The sequence below is a fragment of the Camelus dromedarius genome, chromosome 11, assembly GCF_036321535.1.
Source record: "Camelus dromedarius isolate mCamDro1 chromosome 11, mCamDro1.pat, whole genome shotgun sequence".
NCBI lineage: Eukaryota > Metazoa > Chordata > Mammalia > Artiodactyla > Camelidae > Camelus > Camelus dromedarius.
Window position 1 is genome coordinate 35,895,247 of NC_087446.1, and position 5,007 is coordinate 35,900,253.

The following is a 5,007-nucleotide window of genomic DNA, read 5'->3' on the forward strand; positions in this document are numbered from 1 at the left end:
TTTTGTAATAGTTTGAGAAGGATAGGTATTAGTTCTCCTTTAAATGTTTGGCAGAATTCCCCTATGAAGCTGTCTGGTCCTGATTTTTGTTTGCTGGGAGTTTCTTTGTTTTTGTTTTATTACAGATTCAACTTCACTTCTAGTGATTGGTCTGTTCAAATTGTTTCTTCTTGACTCAGTCTTGGCAGGACGTATGTTTCTAGAAATTTGTTCATTTCTCCTAGGTTGTCCAATTTGTTGGCATATAACTGTTTATAGTGTCATCTTATGCTTTTTTATATCTGTATGATATTGGTTGTTGTTTCTCCTCTTTTGTTTCTTTATTTGGGTCCTCTCTTTTCTTGGTGAGCCTTGCTAAAGATTATCAATTTTATCTTTTCAAAAAACTACCTCTGGGTTTTGTTAATCTTCTCTTATTGATCTTTTGATCTCTATTTTATTTATTTCCTGCTGATCTTTCTCCCTTCTGCTGACTTTGGGCTTTGTTCTTTTTCTAATTTTTAATGTAGTGAGTTAGGTTGTTTATTTGAGATTTTTCTTGTTTCTTGAGGGAGGTCTGGAACGCTATGAACTTCCCTCTTAGAAATACTTTTGCTGGTGCTTGCTTTGGAAGCACATACACTAAAATTGGAATGATACAGAGAAGATTAGCATGGCCCCTGCAGAAGGATGGCATGCAAATTCGTGAAGTGTTCCATAATTTTTAAAGAAGAAATCAAGTGCTGTTGGCAGCTCGTTTTGGAGGGAGGGAGGGAGGGAGGGAGAGAGAGAGAAAGAGAGAGAGAAAGAAAGAAAGATCTGCTGTATTGTACAGATTTTGAAAAGTTGTGTTTTCACTTTTTTTGCCTTGAGGTATTTTTCTTATTTCGTCTTTGATTTCATCATTAACCGATTGGTTTTTTTCTTTTTTACTAGCATGTGGTTTAGTTTGTTCTTTTTTCTTTTCTGTAATTGATTCCTACTTTCATACTGCTGTAATCAGAAAAAAATGCTTGATATAATGTCTATCCTTTTAAATCTGTTAGGCTTGTTTTGTGGCCTAGTATGTGATCTATCCTGGAGAACATTGCATATGCACTTGTAAAAAATGTGTATTCTGCTTTTTTTGGATATAGTATCTTGTAGATATCAGTGAAGTCTAATTGGTCTATTGTATCATTTAAGACTTCTGTTGCCTTATTGATTTTTCTCTCTGGATTGTCTGTCCGTTGATGTCAGTGGGGTGTAAAGTCTCCTACTGTTTTGCTGCCAATTTCTCCCTTTGTTAGTATTTGCTTTATCTATCTAGGTGCTCCTGTATTGGGTGCATATATGTTAACAAGTATAATATCCTCTTCCTGTATTGATCCCTTTATCATTATATAATGCCCTTCTTTGTCCTTCATTATAGCTCTTGTTTTAAAGTTTAAAATTGTTTGATATGAATATTGCTACCCTCACTTTGTTGTCATTTCTACTTGCATGAAGTATTTTTTCCATCCACTCACTTTTAGTCTGTATATCTTTTGCCGTGACCTGAGTCTTTTGTAGGAAGCATATTGAAAGGTCTTGTTTTTTTTATCCAATCAGCCACCCTATGTCTTTTGATTGGAGCATTTAAAGTAATTGACATTTAAAGTAATTATTAATAGGTATATACTTATTGCCATTTTATTCCTTGTTTTCCAGTTGTTTTTGGAGTTCTTCTGTATTCTTTTTGTTTCTTCCATTGTAGTTTGATGGTTATCTTTCGTAGTATGCTTGAGTTCCTTTCTTCCTGCTTTTTGTGAATCTGTTGTAGGTTTTTGATTTGTGGTTACCATAGGGTTCATATATGTTGACCCATAATTATATCTACTTGCTCTAAAATGATAATCATTTAAGTTCAAATACAATTCTAAAAGATCTACATTTTTTACTCTCCCCCTCCACATTTTGTTTTTGATGTCATGTTTTTTTATCTTCATGCTCATCCTTTTACTGTTTATTATAGTTGCTTTTCAATTTTTAAAATTTAAATTTATGTACTGGCTTATTTAAGTGATCTTTAATTCTTATTATATATTTGCCTTTCCTATTGGGATTTACCCTTTCAGAGAACTTTCAACATTTAGAGTAGATTTGTATTGCTGGTTTCTTTTAAGTTTTGCTTATCTGAGAAATTCATTATCTCTCATTCTATTCTAAATGATAATCTTGCTGGGTAAAGTATCCTAGGTTGCAGGATTTTCCCTTTTAGGACTTTAAATATATCATGTCACTCCCTTTGGGTCTGCAAAGTTTCTGCTGAGAGATCAGCTGAAAGTCTTATGGGGACTTCCTTGAAAATATGACTCTTTTTTTCTCTTGTTGCCTTTAGAATTCTCTTTATTTTTTGCCATTTTAATTATGTGTCTTAGTGTGGGTCTCTTTGGGTTCATCTTGTTTGGGACCCTCTGTGCTTCCTGTACCTTGGTATGTTTCCTTCTTTAGCTTTGGGAATTTTCAGGTATAATTTCTTCAAGTACATTTTCAATACCCTCTCTCTTCTCCTTCTGGAACCTTTATAAATGTGAATGTTGGCATGTGTTATATTATCTCATAGATCTTATGTTCCTTTAGTTTTTTGTTTGTTTGTTTGTTTTTGATCTGTCTGCTTTTCTGATTGATTTCCATTATTCAATCTTCCAGATCACTTACGTGTTCTTCTGTTACGGTAGTTGGCTACTCATTGCTTCTAGAGTGCTTTTTATCTCAGAAATTTATCTATTTTTGACTGAGTCTTAAGTTTCTAGTTCCTTGTTAAAATGGTTTGTGATCAGATTAATTCTCCTAATTCAGTTAGCATTTTTATAACCAACTTCTTGAATTCATTGTCTGGTAGATTCTCTGTGGCATTAGTTTTCCAGGGGTTTTCTCTTGTTCTTTTAATTGAGAATAGTTCCTCTGCCTTTTCATTTTACTTAACTTTCTCTGTTTCTATGAATTTAGGTTAAACAGTTATCTATTGTGGTCCTGAAGCATGTTTTTATGTGGGAGCATCCCTATGTAGACTGCATGTGCCCAGTGTCCTTGGTGTGAGGGCTGGATTTGATGTGGATGCAAGCCATATCTTTCCTCAGGGTGTACTGTCTACTATCACCTTGATAAGGGGTGTGGCTGGTGTTGGCAGGGCTAAAGCCTGCACAGAGTATGTCGCAGGACTTCCTGTCTGCTCAGTAGCTGGAGTGGGGTCTGCTCCCAAGTGGCTCAAGTGGATGCCCCGAGGGTCAGGCTTGAGCTGGCTCTGCTCCCTTTAACTGTGTGTTTTTCCTTCTTCCCACACTAGGGCTTTGCTCAAAAGGAGAAGAGTGCTGAAGCAAGCAGGGCTCTGCTCTGACACAACCCAAGGTTGCATCTTTTCCCTTGTTGTGATAGTCCCAGATCTAATATAAGGTTGTGGCATGGAGTGGGCAGGGCCAGAGTATTCACTTAGCTGGGGCTCATGGTGTTGTGGTTGTGAGAATTGGAGAATCCAGGCTGCCCTCAGAAGTCTGAGCTAATTCTGTGACACTGTTTGAGTAAACACCAACAATGGCCTCTGCTACCCCACCTGGACCACATCCCAGGCCCCCAGGGCCACCTTTGCACCTAGATCAAGTGTTTTCCCAAGAACCAGCTGCCCTAGATCCAGTGCCAATCTGTGGTGTGGAGTGACCAGAGCCAGGGTGTTCATTGAGTTCAGATTGGGGGGCACATTAGGACAGCAGCTACTAGGGCAGACCTCTCTCCACCCTGTGTGAGGGCAAGCCAACACCCATGGACTTATGGAGTCTAAGCTGCTTCTCTCTTCTGTGTAGGATGTCCAGTCTGTGGCTCGACCCCACTCCCCAGGGCAAGAGTGCTTTTGCAATTTCGCCTCTCCTCTGAGTCCCCTCCCAGGGGCACAGGTCTCAACCTGATGCTTTTCTTCCTGTCCAGCCTATGTGGGAAGACTTCTTGCAGCCTTGGTGGACAGAAGTTATTCTGCAAGTTTCCAGTTAAGTTTTCTGTGAGAATTGTTCCACACGTAGATGTATTTTTGATCTACATTTTCTTTTGGGAGAAGTGAGCTCCACATGCTCTTACTCCACCATCTTGATCCCCCTCCCTCACTTTCTTTAGTCAACAGTATTGTAGAACCTTGTCAAGGTTGTTTGAAAGCCTAAATGTTATATCCCTTATTTCCTGAGTCATAGTCTCAAAGGACTCAAGGTGATAATAGCCAGTCTTTTAGAAAATTTCTCAGTAGATGAACTATTGGTGATGGGCCTGGAGGTATGAATAGGAGTTTAACAGGTAAGAAGGAAAAGCCAGGTCGAACAGTAAGAACAGCATCTGCAAGGAAATAAAAGTACACAGCATGTTTGGAAAATGCAATGAGGCTGGCACAATTTGTGGCCAGGGTGAGACTGGCAGGGGAGGAAAGCAGAAGGAAGATCAGAAAGAGAAGTAGGGACCAGTTGTGGACCATAACAGCCATAACTGTGTACTGGTTCTGGAGCATTTATTATGGGGCGGGTATTGTACTGATTCTGTACATACATTTCTTTGAATCCCTTCAATAATGAGAAAATTATAAGGTTCACTGTATTCTAATCAACAGATTTGATTTTTCCAGTTTCTTTCAAATATGGCAGCTTGCCTTAAACTTGAGTAATTAATCCAGAAACCTGGTCTTCACATGCACTCAGTCTTTGTTCTATGAAGCTGGAGTGTTTCACCAGGATGCTGGTATTTCTGTCAGACCAGCATCCTTTCCCCCTTCTTTTTGATAAAAGTCTCCATCCCTTGGCCATAGAATCTAGACTGAGCCAGTTATGTAACTCATCTCCACCAGGGTTTTCTATATTGGAGCCAGAAAAGAAGCTTCCTCCTCACTGGGGGATGTGAGCCAGGACTTTCCACAACCCCACTGTGGGAAGAAAAGCTGACACGCAGAGAAGAGCAAGGATGGGTAGTGTTGAGCCATAGTCCTGGCAGGTATCTGTCTCCTGTACCTCCTTTTCCTTAAGCAGGTTGTTAGATTTG

The 5,007-nt window shown here is 39.0% G+C and overlaps 1 non-coding gene across 1 annotated transcript; it reads left to right on the forward strand.

Moving 5' to 3' along the window:
- The first annotated feature begins 597 nt into the window (after positions 1 to 597).
- Positions 598 to 704, forward strand: LOC116156608 (U6 spliceosomal RNA). The gene has a single exon (XR_004140454.1). It is a non-coding gene; the product is annotated as a U6 spliceosomal RNA (small nuclear RNA).
- The last annotated feature ends 4,303 nt before the right edge of the window (positions 705 to 5,007 follow it).